Raw genomic sequence first — 17,869 nt, 5'->3', positions numbered from 1 at the left:
CAGTTTAACTTTGAGTGGATTCACCAACTAATGCTTAGCTCTCCACGACAGTCATTGCACCTAGCCTTTTACACAGATATTTTGGTATTCATATCTAGATTCACTGGAATTTTCAAGGAGCTTATCTTTTTGGAACTCTTTTCCATAGACTATATTGCTCTCCTGAGCCAGTCTGGGTGATTCTGTTGATTTTTTACATTAAAATTCACTTTTTACTATTAACGTGGCAAAAAAGACTTTGTCTCCTGATTTCTTTTTCACAGCCTCATAACCATAAACAAAGAAATTTAAAAAGCTGATCAGTAAAATCCGAGATTATTATCCTTCTAGAAGAAAACATATGAGAAAAATCTTTGTTCTTTAGGCAAAGATTTCTTTAGGTTTGACACCAAAGGCTTGACTCATAAAATAATAAATTGATAGGTTGGATTTCATCAAAGTTAAAAACTTCTCTTCAAAAGCTGTGATTAGGATAATAAAGACACAAGCTGAGACAGGGAGAAAATGCTTGCAGGACACATATATAATAAGGACTTCTACCTAGAATGTATAAATAATTCTCAAAAGTTAATAACAAGAAAACAAAAAACCCGATTAAAAAATGGGCAAAGACATTTCACCAAAGAAGATAGAGAAGGGGAAAATAAGTCCATGAAAAGGTGCTTAGCTCAACATTGTTAGTCCAGAGGGAAATGCAAATAAAAACGACAAAAAGATGCCTCTGAACACCTATGAGAATGGCTAACTGTGACATAACAAGAAATACGTATTTGGTCTCTTCCCCTTGACAAATAGAAATGGCAAGCAATAGTATATATTGGAGTATATGAGGAAGCCATTTGGTGTAAACCTAATTCGGCCTGACTTTGTTTTTTCCAAAAGGGCCTGACTGTGGCTGTTGAGCTCTCATTGCATATCTGCTTTAAACATTTCCTATGGTAAGAACAAATGGCCTTAAGATAAAGGTGCAACTTCCCCCTACATTGGCATTTCCTTAAGGATAAGCATCTTTCCTTAGGCTAGGAACTGATTGCTGTGCTCATCTTTGACCACCCAGCTCACCTGTGACCACTCAGCTGGAGACAACAGACCTGCCACCCTGCTGTGTCCACCGAGACAGCAGACCTACCTGGTGTTTCCATCAATCACTGCGCCGACAGAGCAGTCTCGAGACTATTGTAAAAGGGACATTTCAATCATATGTGAAACATCCTGTTTGGGGGTATATAACCACTCTGTGCACCCCACTTCTTCGGTGCCTTTTCTTCCTTCAGGAAGAAAGGCCCCGGGCCATGGTCCTCAGATTTTAGCTCAGAATAAACTCTCCCAAATTTTCATTTATAGATTGATTATGGATTATTTTCGTCGACACCCTGCTTCCTGACACAGAGCCCCTACATCCCTTGGAATTTCCTGGGTGATAGGAGCATCTTTTGTTCTAATGAAGTGACTCTTGGTGGCCTCTGAGATAGCTTCAGGGGGCTGGTCACAGAAAGTCCAAGCCTTGGTTAGAAACTTGGAACTTTTAGCCTCTTCCCCCATCCTCGGGGGAAGGAAGGAGGCTGAAGATTGCCCTCGGGATGCGGCTGCCATAAAAATCCCTAAACTATGGGATTCTGAGAGCTTCCGGGTCGGTGAACACATCCATGTGCCGGGAGGGGGCACACCTCAACTCCAAGGGACTGGAGGTCATGTGCTTCTGGAAGGATTCCCTTCTAGATCTGTGTATCTTTTCATCTGGCTGTTCATCTGTATCCTTTAAAATAGACCGATAAACATAAGTAAAACAGAAAAGAAAAACCTGGTTACGGCAGGGACTGCATGAATCTTCAAGCCATCACATTCAGAAGGTTGCTTTTATCATTCAAATGAGTGTTTCCAAACTCTGCATACTAACAATTCAGATTAGAAATCCCCACGGGAATCCTACACAGCCAGTCTTAGAAAGCAATACTAAATTACAAGTTGTCATGCTTCGGAGTGGAATGGCTGGGTTTCCCAATAGTGGTTTTCTACTGTCTTCTACAAAAATGTTACATTTTATTTTAGGAAAATAAAATGTCCACATGATGGCACTATAACCTAATAAATAAGAGGTTGTCGCTTTATGAAGACCAAGAACTTGGTAAATTCTAGTTAGAGTACTTACTATCGATGAAGTATGCTTAAAAATGAGGTATTTTATATACAAAATAATATGCATATCATTTCCCTTACGTTTTATAGAGACATGCTGGCTAATCCTTCATTTCAAGTACATTTTTCACAAGACTCTTCTGAGTCCTCATCTTATTAGAAAACAGTTATTAAATATCTCCAGCACATGACATGAACTCTACAAGTCAAGTAAAGCAAACAGACAGGTATTCAAGAGCCTAAGGTGAGCACGCAACTGTGTTGGGGGCTACGTAATGGGTTCCCCATAATGTCCTGACTTATTATAGGTGATCCTAAGGGATAATTTAGGAGTTTTTATGGAAACAGTATTGAAAGAAACCGTGGCCATCGTGGAGTTTATACTCTAGCAGGAGAGATAGGCTTTAAATACTCGTGGACATAATCACTTAACTGCAATTATGGTAAGTGCTACAAAAGAGAAGTCTAAAGTGAAAGCATATAAATGGTTAAAGTGGCTTAATCCAGTCTGTCAAATAAAGGGAAGCTTCATTGAAGAAGACATAACGAGCCAAGCTCTGAAGGACGAACACAAATTAACTAGGCAAAAGAAAGGGAAAAGTATTACAGTCAGAGGGAATAGCATGTGAAAAGGGTCTGAGGTGGCATGTTTCAGGAATTGAGAACATGAAAAGCCCATCCTATCTTGATTTTCACAAGTCAAGACTTAGTGCAGAAAATTTTATTACCAATTCATTAATCTCTGAATTTGAAAATTATATACAATTTACAGATGAACTGTATTCTAAAGGTTTGATGAAAAATTAACTGTTTAGAAGGAAAAATATTTTTCCACGGCAAAATAGCATAAATAATAGTAGCATGAAGCCTATTTAAGCCATAATGTAATCATTATGGACTGTTCTCCTTGAATGAAGTATGTCCTCCAAAAATATTTCTTTTTTAATATTGAAGTATGATTGACATACAATATCCTATTCACTTCAGGTGTACATATAGTGATTTGATATTTATGTACATTATGAAATGATCACCACAATAAGTCTAGTTAACATCTGTCTAAATATTTCTTCCTCTTTTTTAAGATTGGCACCTGAGCTAACATCTGTTGCCAATCTTCTTCTTCTCCCCAAAGCCCCCAAGTACATATATATTCTAGCTGTAGGGCCTTCTGGTTGTGCTACGTGGGATGCCAACCCAGCATGGCCCGATGAGCGGTGCCATGTGCACAACCAGGATCCAAACTGGCGAAACCCCAGGCTGCCAAAGCGGAGCATGCGAACTTAACCACTCGGGCATGGGGCTGGCCCCCTAAATATTTCTTAATGAGTGAATCATACAATACTTCTGAATTATAAGTAATTAACAAACAGAAGATAAAGTAGAAGGAGTCCTTAAATTTATTTTGTATGCTGAAGATGGAGGATGGTGTCATTAGAGAAACATTTAGTTCATCAGTGGAGGCGTTTGTGGAAATTCTAAACAGAACTTCACACATTAATGAGTTCCTCAGAGCTTGAAGGCATTGACTCTTTTTTAGCCTAATTTTATTTTAGAACTTGAACATTTCTTTTTCCTTCAAATAGGTCTATTACTACCTCTACTATTATGTCCAAGGGGTGTGATTAGACATGTGTTCTGGCTTCCTAAATGAAATAGAATTAGAGAAAGCAAGGAGTCTTTTTTCCTTTCCTTTAGCAATTAAGCAAGAGCTGAAAAGAGGTGAAGGAGAAACTACAGGCTGAAGGTGTGAGGATGCAGCGTGGGCACCGGTGTGGAAGCGTCAGAGGAAGGCACAGCATCCCACATGAGGGAGGGAGAGCACTGCAGCCTGCAGTGGACCTAACTGGAATGCAAGCACTCCAAGGCCAAGGAGGGGAGCGTGGCAGGTACCAAAAACGTCTCTCCAATGAAGAAAGTAATAGAAGAAACGGGAGGATCGGACAGTTTGCCTGCCTGTCATAGATGGTGAGGTGACTCAGGGATGTTTAATGCTTCCTGTGACTTGTCATAGACAAACAAAGCCAGACACTAGTGAAAGTGGTAAGAACAGAATTTAATCAAATACAGTAGTTCCTCCTTATCCCTTATCTGCGGCGATGCGTTCCAAGGCCCCCAGTGGATGCCTGAAACCACGAATAGTACCGAACCCAATATATGCTTTTTCCTATACATATATACCTATGATAAAGTTTAATTTGTAAATTAGGCATAGTAAGAGATTAACAACTAATAACAAAATAGAACAATTATAACAATATACTGTAATAAGAGTTACAGTAGATTTTAGCAACGTCAGCATGTGATTTTTTTCCTTTCCTTGTTAAGTTGAGAACTTTCACTTTTTCACTTAAGGGAAACACTTTATGGCTGCTCTTTCACATAGCGAAATTGCCACCATCAATATTCTTGTACTTTGGGCCCATTAAGTAAAATAAGGGTTACTTGAACACAAGCACTGCGATACGACAACGATTGGTCTGATGACCCAGATGGCTACTAGGTGACTAACAAACTAGTAGCATATACAGCATGAATATGCTGGACAAAGAGATGATTCACGTCCTGGGCAGGGGATGGAGCAAGACGGCACGAGATTGCACAAGACTTCATCACCCTACTCAGAATGGCATGCAATTTAAAACATGAGTTGTTTATTTCTGGAATTTTCCATTTAATATTTTCAGACCATGGTTGACCTTGGGTAACTGAAACTGCAGATAATGGGAGACTACTGTATATACTATTGCAATAGGGAAAAGAGTCCCGCATGAACTGAACTCAACTTTGATTTATAGAGAAGTGATTGGGCTTTTTAAAGGGAGAATGCAAGAACAGGGAGAGGGGTGAATGGGGTTCGGCAGAGTCAGGGAAGTGATCAGTTACAAAAAGTGCTAAGTCAGGGTTGGGCCATGTGAAACCCATTGGGTTTGTTAACTGTTGCTTATCGAAGCTCCTACCCTCCCACAGCAACTGGGAGACGGGCCCTTTCTTTAGGTGTTGGCTGGAACAAGCTGCAGATTATTCTGGCAGCTTTGAGTTTGCTCAGACAGGCACTCTAAGGGGGCTAGGGTCATCCTAGGGATGCGGCCTTGAGGTATTAGAAACTATGTTTGCCCTTCGTTCCAGTCTTTAAAGGTCAAGGTGAGAAAAGGGCTCAGAGGAGCCTGGCTAGAGTTTGGTCAAGATGAGAATCTTCATCAGACTGAAGGGCCGTTACATTTGGTGGTGTACAACTGGCTCTCGTGGATAGGATTTTTACATGTCGTTAAGTTCAAAATGTAAGAAGTACATGTACTCGGGGGTTAAGCTTTCCTAGATGATTTCTAAATGTGTCTACTACCTCTTCTACTATATTATGAATATGATATAAACTGGCTAATAAAGTAATAATGATAGCTAATATTTATTGAGCGCTTAGTGTTACATACTGTACCAAAGCCTTTACATCTTTATTAATTTATTCTTTGAAAATACCTTATGCGGTCGCTATTATGATCTCTCTTCTACAGCTAAAGAAAAGTGGGCTGAGAGGGAGGCTAAAGTCACAGAGCAAAAAAATGGCAGAGCCCTTTTCCAATATGAAATATATTGATAATGACAATCTCTCTCTTTTCTTCATGCCTGGCTTCTCCCTTGCTGTAGTTCTTATGGGCTTGAAGGGGGCTGGGTGGATATATACACATATGTACAGTTGTCCCTTGATACCCACCAGAGATTGGTTCTAGGACCCCCGCAGATACCAAAAGTATGCTCAAGTATACCAGGTATGCTCAAGTCCCTTCTATAGAATGGCATAGTATTTGCATATAACCCACACACATTCTCCCATATACTTTAAATCACCACTAGACTACTTATAATACCTAATAAAATGTAAATGCTATGTAAATAGTTGTTTAACTGTAGTGTTCAGGGAATAAGGACAAGGAAAAAAAGTCTGTATGTGTTCAGTACAGATGCAACTATAACAGACCTTTCGATCTGCATCAGTTGAATCCACCAATGAGGAACCCACGGATAGGGAAGGCCGACTGTGTGTGTGTGTGTGTGTGTGTGTGTGTGTGTATACAGCCTTCTACCCTCTTACCTTTTCCCTCCCATTCTCTCCTTCTCTCCACCCCTAACCCCCTTTGCAACAACCTGATTTAGGATTCCAGAGCACCCGACCCCCTTAAAGCACTGACACTCCCTCCTCCGTGTTAACGGTCTTGCGTTTCCTCTTTTTGGTCTGATCGATCAGTTGCCCATCTCATCATGAGTCAATCCAACCTGATGCTTTTTACCTAGCTCTCGACATGTGTTTTCAGTTTGGCTCACCTTGATTTCGCCTTTTTCTAACAATCATGTGCACAACTGAGATTTGACAGCTGCCATTTCAATGTAATGGAATTTAGTCTTCAGAATTTAGTCCCTGTCCCAAACAGTTGCTAGAATGAACCCTCCTCGTCACAGGAGGTGCTGTTTTATTTTAATCCACTAACCTTCTAATCTCTTGTAAAGTGGGGCGTGATTGTTTCGAAGGGCCTTATATAATAGTCATTGGACTTAATTCTGGGACTAATTTCAAATTTCTTCTTAATAATTAAAATGATTAATAAAGTACTTAAAAAGCAGTTCTTACACTCTATGAATTATTATTGACATCTTTACCACGCTGGTGTTCCTCTGGCATCTCATCTTTGTTGTTAGTGCCATCCAATCGATTCTGACTCCTAGCGGAACCCTGCCCTGTCTTTTTGTGCCATCCTCTCTCCTTCTGGCCCTATATCAGACAAGGTTCTGCTGTTATTCATAGGGTTTTCACGGCCAATTTCTTTGGAAGTGGGTGGCCAGGTCCTCCTTCCTAGTCTGTCTGGTCTGGAAACTCCACTGAAACCTGTGCACCATGGGTGACCGTGCTGGTATGTGAATCCTGGTGGCAAAGCTTTCAGCATCACAGCAATAAGCAGCTGCCATAGTATGACAACCAACAGATGTGTGGCGTGATTCAACGGGTGGTATGGTTCCCTGACGGGAAATGAATCCAGGCCATGGTGACAAAAGCACTGAATCTTAACCACCAGACCACCAGGGCTGGCCAGCCTCTCGTCTACATACCTAAAAATATAAAAATAAAAGAAATACCAATTACTACCATTATTCTACCAAAAAATATTCAGAGAACAGAACCAAGTCTCTATACCAATTCTATTAAATCCTGCAATTTCTAGGGTTGAACAGAGGTCAATGTTAGCCAAGCTTCATAGTTTTCCAGCCTTATGGTTTTCTCTGACAATAGCTAAATGTAATTATGTGTGTAAACAGTAAATCTGGTGAAAGTGAATTTGTTGTCAATTAAAACAATGTAGAAAAACATTTGAAAGTAGATTTTCATTGCATTTTTATGATTTAAAAAATTAGACATAGTTTAGTGACTGCAAATAATCTCACAGTTTTAAAGAATTCAGTGGCCTGAGTTTTTATTATAATATCCATCCTTTAACTACAGTTCTAAATATTCTGCTGAGTTCAGAGCATATTAGATTTGGAAGTTTAAGTTTACCAAACTCAAAGAACAAAGTTCACACACCCACATATAGAAGGATATTTCCTATGTTGGAACCTAGAACTGTTAACTTTCTAGTAGAACGAAACATTTCTTGCCAAACAGCATATTGGAGACATAATAAATCAAGTACATATTACACTGACTTGTTTTATCATTCTCAAATATTTTAACTGGGCACATTATATTTTTCAGAGCCTCAAATCCTAGCTTGAATAGAAAGGGCCTATGTAAAATGCATTAAAGTGAATCCATTTCTAATTCTCTCCTGGGGTAAATCAGTAAAATAAACAAAGTAGGAAGACAGTCATTTGAACAATGCAAAATTCCCAGATCTTGGGTATAGTGGAAGTAGTACAGGATTAAAAGACACAAATCCTGGATTCTAGTCCTGATATTACTATTTATTAGCCAAAGCAAGTGTTGTAACCTCTCAGCCTCCACTTTCTAATCTATAAAACAAAGGAGCTGTTTTAGATTTTTAAGGTTCTTTCTAGCTCTCAGATTCCACACAAGTCAACAAAGGAACTTGGGCAAATCATAAAGTATTAATTATAGCTAACATTTATTTAGTGCTTACTTTGGGCCAGGCACAAAGTTCTACCTACTTTAAATGAATTAGTTCTCGCAACAACCCATGAGGCATGTACTAACATCATCCTCATTTCACAAGTGAGGAAACTGAGGCACAGAGAGGATTAGGAACTTGCCCAACATTTATACAGCTAGTAAAGGATGAAAAATGGAATTTTAACTCATAATTCTGGCTCTGGAGCCCTGACAATAATCATTAATCACAAGCAAAGAAGAGATGGATTATTTCTAAAGAGGTGGTATGTAAGCTGGGTCTTAAAGGATGGGTAAGATTTCAACAGGTAGATATAGAGAATTGGTGAGAAAATGGAGTGAATACAGGCCAAAAAGATTGGAAAATGTAAGGAAAATATATGGAACAGTAAGTGGTAAAGCTTGGCTAACGTGCTGCAGAGTAATAATCTTGCAGTTCATCAGACTGATCTGGAAACTCTAGAAAAGGTAGATTTGCAGGCTGTTCCTTTGGAGATTCTGACTCAGTATGTCAGTTGGTAGGGCCTAGGGCCCGGGAACACGTCTTTTCAACAAGCCCTTCAGATGATCCTGAGGTGCAGCAAGGTATGGGAACCAGTGTGGCAGGAAACAGAAGGGACTAATACAGAGCAGGGCTGCAGACTTAAGCTGGACCCGGATCACGAAGGGCTTTATGCTGAACTAAGGGATTTGGACTTTGTTAGCCAATAAGATTGTACTGAAGTTTTTCTTTGTTTTAATTAAAACTTTATGTCTTTAGAATATGCAATACATGTAGTACAAAATTCAGGAGGCCACCAAAGGGAATTCAGTCTCCTTTCCACCTCTGACCCTTTAAGTCTCAGTCCTTCTTAGTCATTCTAGACTTTTAAGAAGAGAATCACATCGTGAGAGCCATGCATGAGGAAAATGAGCCAGACAGAAACACTTACAATGAATTATATCAAGGCAAGGATGACCCCAATCAGACTAGTGATAGCAGGAATGAGAAGGAAAGGGTAGATGCCAACTTCTACAGGTAAAAGTAATAGGACGTGGCATTTAACATAAGGCCTAGAACATAGTAGGCACTTCAAATTATTTACTAAATGGATCCTCAATGGTATAGTAAAGCATGACCAAAATGACTTCAAGGATTAGAGGCAGGATGACTGGGAGCTGAAAAGTGCTATTAACATTTTTGAAACAAAAAAACCCCCAAGGTTCAAGTATGCAGAGGGAAGATGATATATGCAGTTTTGAATCTATTGAGTTGGAAATGATCCTAGGCCATGCAGGTGGAAATTTCTATCAGGTGATTGGAAATATGACCTGGTGATAGGGAAAGAAGTCGGGAGCTTGGGTATAAATTTTAGAATTTTTTTTCCAAAATAAACAGGAATGATGAGATAACTAAGGAAGACACTGTGGAAGATGTCTAAGGTCAGAAAATTCAGGACTGTCTCCAGTAGCAAAGCAAAGCAGAGGAGCGAAACCAGGAGAGTCAAGTGTCATGGAAACTCAGGGAGGAGATGATATTAGGAAGGTAGGAGTAACTGGTAATGTCAGATGAGGATAAGAGGTCAAAGAGTATGAAGAATGAGAAAAAGTGTAATCAGAAAGAGGAGAGAACAGGGCAAAAATCAGATAGCCAGAGAATAAGAAATAAAAAAGTGGATGGTAAGGAAGCGACCACAGCAAGTGCCTTCTATTCTTGAGAAATCTGAGAGAGAGAATGGCAAGAGATGGAACAACAGGCATAGGGGCAAAAAATGTACTGTGAATGTGCACCCTGGAGTTGGCAACTCTGTAGCCTTCCTTGCAAGAGAAGCAGTGTCAAGAGTTTTCAAGGAGAGACAAGATAAAAATGCATTTGCAGGAAGAGGAGAAGGAGCCAAGAGGAAGAAAGAGACTGAAGGTACAAGGCAGCTGATAACTGAGCAGATCTGATATGAGAAAGAAATGACACATATTACAATTGGATTTGGAAAGGAAAAAAAAAGGAGGCACTCGTCTTGACCCAAAAAGGGAGGAACAGTTTAAGATAGAGATATTTTGAGGTGAGGAGAGAGGATGAAGGTGTTGAGTGACAGCCTGTATTTTCTCAGGAAAGTAGGTAGTCTAGCTGTCTCTCCTCAACAGAGAACTAAATATTGCCTAGGTGAGGAACCCAAAAACCTATACAGTGGACCAATATAAAAATGGCTACCTTTTTAAATTTTTTATTTTTTATTTTCTGGTGAGGAAGATTTGCTCTGAGCTAACCCCTGTTGCCAATATTCCTCTTTTTTTTTTTTTGCTTAGCCCTGAGCTAACGTCTATGCCAATCTTCCTCTATTTTGTATGAGGGTTGCTGCCACAACATGGCTTGACGAGTGGAGTCTGTCTGTGCCCAGGATCCGAAAACAAGAACCTGGGCTGCCAAAGTGGATCACGCCAAACCCAACTACTATGCCACAGGGCCAACCCCAAAACGGTTAGCTTTTTTTACTGAGCACTTACCTTACGGCAGATACTTTATTTAATCTTTGTAACAACCCAAAGAAGTAGGTACTATTATTCTTTCCATTTAAAAACTTATGCCTTCCTAAAGAGGACATGAAACTTGCCCAGAGCTAATACATCTAGATTCAAACCCAGCTTGGACTCTATGATTTTTAACTTCTATTACAGCTCACAGCAAGGTGATAGCAAGGCCCCGATTTGGTAGGCGTGCAAGTATGTGTACGTCACCCAAGTATCATCTTTGCCCAGTTCCTTCAAAACACAGTATTCCTGGACACCGGCAGACAAATGATGTAGTATTCCAATAACTAACACTCTGATATTAAGAGAGAAAAAAAGACATAGTCTCTGGTTTCTGAGCTTTATAATTAAGAATAGATACATATAGGAGTGAAATATTGGTATTATAGGGAACATAGTAAAAAATATTTCCAAAACAAGAAATTGCCATTCCTATAATTCTTTTGGCCTGATATGAATTCCTATTCTGTGATAGAAACAGTTCTTGTGGATACAATTTCCCTTGATCTATGAAAATTAGATTTGAACAAAGCTTGGATTTAGAGTAGGTCCTACTAAGTGCAAATTATGAAGGCACTTTGAGACTATAGTAGCTGACCATACAAAATGAGAATACTCTATAACCATGCTGCTCTTCTTTATCCCTGATATTCCATTTAAAATGTTCTATCATCTGTACGGTAGTTGTAAAGATGAGAAACTGAAAAATCTGTCATTGGCATTTCTAATCAAATGCTTGAATCACTTTTAAGGGATGACCCCGACAGGCAGGTGGTTTGTCCCAGGAGCTCAAGCCTCTTTTGGCATCCTTTACTGTGGGTAGGCAGAATCATGGCACCACAAACACATCTACACTTAACCCCTGGAACCTGTGAATATATTAGGTTGCATGGCAAAGGAAAATGAAGGTTGCAGGTGGCATTAAGGTTGCTAGTCAGTTATTTTGAGATGGGGAGATTATCCTGGATTATCAGGGTGGGCCCAATGTAATCACGGGGGTTCTTATAAGTAGAAGACGGAAGCAAGAGAGAGAATCAAAGAGATGGACTCAATCAGCTGTTGCCGGTTTTGAAGATGGTAGGAAAGGGCCATGAGCCAAGGGATGTGGGCTGCATCTAGGAGCTGGAAAAGACAAGGAGCTGACCCTGGAGCTGACCTCTTGACTTTAGCTCTGTGAGATGTGGATTGGACTTTTGACCTATAGAACCGCTGGATAATAAATTGGTGTTGTTTTAAGCCACTGAGTTTGTGGTAATTTGTCGTAGCACCAATAGGAAACAACTTGTACCTTTCCTGCTATCTCCTGCCCTCTGCGGGTGCTCTTCCCCTGCTCTCCAGAAGGACTGGACATTTACATCTAAGTAAGGGTTGATTTCCCACTCATACTAGCATTTTAAGGCCTATGTCTAATAAATTCTATGTAATGTATACTTTGTTGGAGAAATTTAGGAATAAACAAATAGGTGGAGAACAATGTTTTGGGAAGGAGAATGATCACAGTTTCCCCCAAATCACTTGTAGCTTAAAATCTATCCATCTGGCACATGGTCAGTCTCGACCATAACGAATGGCATTGTTTTCAGGGTTTAGTAATCTGGCCTTTTTTCTTGTCTTTCCTTCCAATGACTCCTATTTTCTGAGCTAAAATAAACTGTACAGGTTACTTATGAATAAATATTCTGTGCCAGCCTTGTCTAACCACACACAAAAAGGACTTGGTTAACTTTTACATTTTACTAATTTGCTAATGTTTCTCATTAAGAACGTAATTTTTATAAGGTGGTGGAGATAGACATCATCTATTATACTAGGAGGAGGAACTTCAGAATTCTGCCTATGTCAAGAGGGGGAAGTGAACTTACCGGGTTTTTACTTTCTTATCTCTGCTAGCATGCAATTAAAGCTGCAAGTAGTTCAGGGTGGCAAAAATCTAGCACTGAAGAGTCCAAGATTTTCTCCCGCTCTGCTGGGGCGTCTAATATTTCACAAAGCTTCCCTTCGCTACCTGCCCTACGTTGACAAATGCTTTTGTTCTCTTTCCTCAGCAACTTTTCAAGTAGCGTCCTCCACCGCGGTCTCCAGCGAGCCGCACTCCTGAGCGCCACGAGGTGGGTGGTAGGTCATTGTGGGAAATTCGTCTTTTCTAAACGTAAAGAGGCTTGTTTTTAGGCTAAAAGCCCCGCCTTTTTGAGCGCGTACTCCGCCTTACAACTTCGCCTGTTCCGAGCGCGCAAGAATGGGCTCCCGGTTGACAACAGGTGACTGCTCTACGGGACAGAACCGCTCCTCTGGAAGCCCCGGCGTCCAGCCGGGCGAAAGCTGGACTCTCCCAGAGGCAGGGGTTTGATTGTTATCAAAGGCCCTCCTCTGCTGTCACATCTCCAGCGGGTCTGTCGCTGTTTCTCCGCGACACTGACGCAGAGACAAGGTCACCGCGGAGGCGGCGGCAGGGCGCATCCGGGCGGCTCGTGTCCAGCCGGGGACTCTGGGCAGAAGGGCGTCTCTCGGGATGGCCACGCTCCGGAGGCCCACTCGGCATCCCCGGGGGTCGCAGGATGCGCCTCCGGCCGCAAGCGTCCCACGACGCTCGCGGACCTCGGCTTGGGGTTAGGGACGGGGACGCCCTGGCCGGCAGCCTAGAGGAGAGGTGACCTCGAGGGGTAGAGGCCTTGGCGGCTGCCGTTAACCTAGCGAGCAGATAACCGGCTTCCAGGTGCCCGCGTGGCGGGGCAGCGTCGGGCCTCCAGCCCGCCCCCCGGCCCCGCCTCGGACTCGGCCTTCCTCCTCCCGGCCCCGCCCCCCCGCCCCGCCCCCGCCCCGCCCCCGCCCCGCCCCCGCCGTCTCCTTCCCCCTCCCCTGCCCCGTTCTATTTAATTGTTGGATTGTCAGCGCCGCACTCCCGCGGGCGGCCTGCAGGGGGCGGGGTTCGAGCCTTGGATCTTTCCGCCGGGCGGCCCCAGGAGGCAGTCGCCGAGCCGGGCGGCGGAGGGCGGGGCGCGAGGACGCGGTTCCGAAGGCGGCTGCGCGGCTTTTGGGCCCAGCTGGTGGGGAGGCGGCGGCCGCATCAGAGCTGACGTGGGGCGACGTGGGCCGGCGGCGCCGGGTTGCTGGGCGGCGGCGCGGCGCCCGAGCGGCGGTCGGGTGCCGCCTCCACCTTCTCCGTCCGTCAGCTGTGACGAGTCCGCTACGTAAACCCCACCGCAGCGGGTAAGTGGCGCGCCGGCCCGACCCGAGGCCGAGGCGCCCGCGACGCGGCGCAGGAGGCGGAGCGGAGCCGGGCGGGGGCCGCCTCGGGGCGGGGGCCGGGTACCGCGCAGCCTCGGGGCGGGGGCCGGGGGCTGGGTGGGGACTGGATGGAGGCCGGGCCTGGGGTGGGGGCAGTGCGGCCTCGGGCCAGGGGCCGGGGTCGGGGCAGCGCAGCCTCGGGCCTGGGGTCGGGGTGGAGGCAGCGCGGCCGGGGACCGGGGTCCAGGGCGGGGACAGCGCGGCCTCTGGCCGGGGGTCGGGGTGGAGGCAGCGCGGCCGGGGGTCGAGGGGGTGGGCAGCGCGGCCGAGGACCGGGGTCCAGGGCGGGGACAGCGCGGCCTCGGGCCGGGGGTCGGGGTGGAGGCAGCGCGGCCGGGGGTCGAGGGGGTGGGCAGCGCGGCCGGGGACCGGGGTCCAGGGCGGGGGCAGCGCGGCCTCGCGGCGCCGTCCCGCCCCGCCGACGGCGGCCGCCCCCTGCGCCGGGCGGCGCTCCCGCGTCCTGTGGGCTGACGAGGCGGGGTGGTTCTGAAGGCGCCAGGCGCCGGGCCGTGCGGTCTCCGCGGCGGGAGAAGCGGAGGGGCGGGCCGCCGCCGGTCGGTGGCGCCGCTGTCCCGGGGTATCAGTCGGCTGAGAGGTCAGCTAACGCCGCCTCTTCAGGCGCGGGTCCGAGGGCCGGGCTGCGGGGCCGCTGCGGTCCCCACGACAGGCTGGGTGAGCGAGGCGGGGCGCACGGATCGCGGCTCTCCTCGCCTTGGGGTCGCCCTTGCGCCCCACTCCGCCCGCCGCGGCCGCGGGGCCGTCGCTGCGCCGCACGCCGGGACCCTGCCCCGCTGGGCGCCCCGGAGCCCCGCCGCAGCGCCTCCGACGGGCGGCGCCCCTCGCGGCTTCCGCGGCGCTGGCTGCGGTGCGGGTTAATCGGGCGGGAGGGCGGCCCCTCGGCCGCAGAAGCGGAGGTCCGGGCCGCGGGCTGCGGTGCCCCGAGAAAAGGGTGCCGCGCTAGGTGGTAACTCGGCCCCTCTTCTCCTAGTCTTGATGGCCTTTTTGGAGAACGAGCTGCTTTCCTTGCATAAGTCGGAGTAGTCTTTAAATCTTTGAACTTAAAGTAACTGTTGTTTTCTAAAGAAAGGCAAATTGCAAACAGTGTGTTTTGGCCAGTAAATGCTAGGTGTTAAAACTGATGTTTAAGGAACTACTTATTGGTCCAAACAGAAGTTTTAAAAAGATATTTAAATGATTTTGATCCCGGATGAGTAAACCCTTAAAGCGCTGTCGTATTAAGTGTTGATAATTACGCCAACGTTTCTGGTGAATCTGTCAATAGGTCGGTGTAAGCACATGCTTTCCCAGTGACTTGCTGGTCCACCTGGAGTCGTGGTGTGAAGTTGTAATCACACTGATGTTTTGTGTACATATTTTGTAAGAGAATGTGAATAAATTTTTATTGAATATGTAAATACAGAGGCTCTCTTTAGTCTTTTTGTTTTTGCATTGTCCAGGAAGGTTAATGAAATTTGCTTCCAGGGGCTGGCCCGGTGGCGCAGCGGTTAAGTGCTCATGTCCGGCTTCGGTGGCCGGGGGTTTGCCGGTTCGGATCCCGGGTGCAGACATGGCACCACTTGTCCAGCTACTCTGTGGTAGGCGTCCCACATATAAAGTAGAGGAAGATGGGCATGGATGTTAGCTCAGGGCCAGTCTTCCCCAGCAAAAAGAGGAGGATTGGCAGCAGTTAGCTCAGGGCTAATCTTCCTCAAAAAAAAAAAAAAAAAGTTTGCTTCCACTGATGACTTTAACAGACTCCCCACTCCCTAGACTACTCTAGTTTGCTACTGACACAACACAACTAGAGTAATCGTTGCAGGGTTAAAAAATAAAATCTGCTTTAGAATTATGGCCGTTTCATGAAAGGTAGGGAAGAGTTTCAGATTATAAATATACATTCTGACCCAATCTTTACCAGTCTAAATATATATTTCTGATCCTGTTTTCCCCAACTTAGTATTATCTACAAGTAAGTATTGGGCCAGAAAATTAAGCCAGGTTTATTGTTGAACTATCTGCTGGAAAGTACTCAGATGTCCATTTAGATTGACTTTTAAAAATAAAGCTGAACTTAATAAAGCAAACACTTAACAGTTGAACCATTGATATTTTGAAGTGCAGTCAACTTTGTTAATGAAATAAGCCTGAAGTGTCTTTCAACTCTTAAGTATTTCTACTGTATTGAGCTGATGAATTGCATATATAAAAGTCAACTTTGTGAAGAGTTATCTTATCTCGAATGCATTTTCAATATTATCAATACAGATATATAGATTATAAAAATGTAGATTTCAGGGAAAGTGTTTCTCATCTGTTACACTTAGGTAGAAATAAACATTTAAAACCATCTTGTTAATTTCTTTTAAAAGAATACATAAAGGTATTTAAAACACTTTCACCATGGGAAATGCACAATGAATTCCTGGCTGTTCTTCAGAGTAGATGCTTTCACGCCTGGGTTTTCTTTTTCTGATGTTCTAGGATAGCCAGTAGAGAATAAGGGAGAATGAAGAGGAAACCCTAAGGATAACATTAGTGGGAATTTATCTTGATATTACTCCTGAAGACACCTTGAGTCTTATTGGTATAATTCAGCTATAGCAAAGTTTAAAAAATAAAAATATTTTGCACGTCTCTTGACTGCTGTCCGAGGAGTGTTAGAGGAAATGACTAGTAAGGAGAATGTGAAGCAATTTTGAGGAAAAGGATATCTAGGAAGTTATATGGGAGTTTTGCTCAAAGAATGTTTGAATAACTGTCCCACTGGTGAAGAAGGATGGAGGCCTTTCAGGATCCTTACCAGCAACTCTTTTGTGATGCTCTTTGGAAGGTTCCCACTTCTCCCAAAATGGGAAGCATCTTCATGCATGTTTTCTGAACAGTGACAAAACACACCAATTAAATGTCAAAATAAAATCCTGTGAAATTTTAGCAGTGGGGCTCATGTGATTCTAACACTTCGAGAATTTCACAAAATAAACTGCTTCTTCAAAGTTATCTTAGTGAAATTTGACACAACAGACTTAAAATTAGACCATCCTAACTCAATGTCAAGTGTCATACAGTTTTGTTCATAATCTCAAACAGCCTCAATTTTTTTCATTGATAGCACAAAACTGAATTTTTGCTTAGAAATATTTTAAACTGGAATTTATGTCCTAGCATTGATTGTGATGAAAGCTTCCAGCTCTGGAACTGGGGCAACTGTACCGTGCGTAAAGACCTATGTTACTGTATATGGACACTCGGGATGCTTTGCTCCTCTTGAAAGTGACGGTATGTTTAGGTATGTTTCTGCGTTTAGAAAGATGCCAGTTTTGTTCATATGCACAAGATAGGAGCAATCTACGTAAGTATAATAATGTTGAACTTCATTTCTCTAAACTTTAGCTCGTTCAAGTGTGTTATCTATTCTTTCCCACATTTACTAGTCGGTAGCAATGCAGTTGTCCTTCATGTAGAGGTGTTTTGAAATGTAAAGTGCAGTAATGAAGCATGCTATTGAAAAGAACCCTGCAATGACTAGTCAAGCAAATAACTCCCCCAAAAGACTTCAAATTTTGTTTCGCTTCAGAAGTGGTGTGTGTGTGACAGCTGAGGTGGGGGCGAGGTGGGCGGGGCGGGCCTGTTGCTTGGAGAGGTGGGGATAAGCCATGACTATTTGAATTTCATTTTTCATTTCCCCCTTGCAGCTGATTCTGCTGTTCACCTACTGTGACATAACCAAAAGCAGGCACCAGGTGGGGAGTGAATTGAAAAAGAGTTGCTCGAATAGTTAATCCTTTGGTGATTTTAGTAGAGTTAAGATTTCTTAAATAATAGCAGGTA

The 17,869-nt window shown here is 44.0% G+C and overlaps 1 protein-coding gene and 1 long non-coding RNA gene across 41 annotated transcripts in view; one reads left to right on the top strand and one right to left on the bottom strand.

Moving 5' to 3' along the window:
• Window positions 1-4,171: 4,171 nt before the first annotated feature.
• On the bottom strand, window positions 4,172-13,519 carry LOC106836626 (uncharacterized). Its single transcript, XR_001399415.3, has 2 exons — window positions 12,619-13,519; window positions 4,172-7,236 (listed from the first exon to the last, which is right to left on the bottom strand). It is a non-coding gene; the product is annotated as an uncharacterized lncRNA (long non-coding RNA).
• Window positions 13,520-13,655: 136 nt separating this feature from the next.
• CREM (cAMP responsive element modulator) overlaps window positions 13,656-17,869 on the top strand; it is a 62,176-nt gene continuing 57,962 nt past the window's right edge. For 9 of the 40 annotated variants that reach the window (XM_070500931.1, XM_044762559.2, XM_070500911.1 and 6 more), the window contains exon 1: window positions 13,748-13,963. The gene's annotated coding sequence lies outside the window, so the exon portion shown is untranslated. Of the gene's footprint in view, window positions 13,964-17,869 lie in introns of all 40 variants that reach the window. The other 31 variants (XM_044762561.2, XM_044762562.2, XM_070500913.1 and 28 more) reach the window with 10 other exon arrangements.

The sequence above is a fragment of the Equus asinus genome, chromosome 29, assembly GCF_041296235.1.
Source record: "Equus asinus isolate D_3611 breed Donkey chromosome 29, EquAss-T2T_v2, whole genome shotgun sequence".
Lineage (NCBI taxonomy): Eukaryota > Metazoa > Chordata > Mammalia > Perissodactyla > Equidae > Equus > Equus asinus.
Note: the sequence above shows the minus strand (reverse complement) of the source record. Positions and strands in the feature narration are given on the sequence as shown.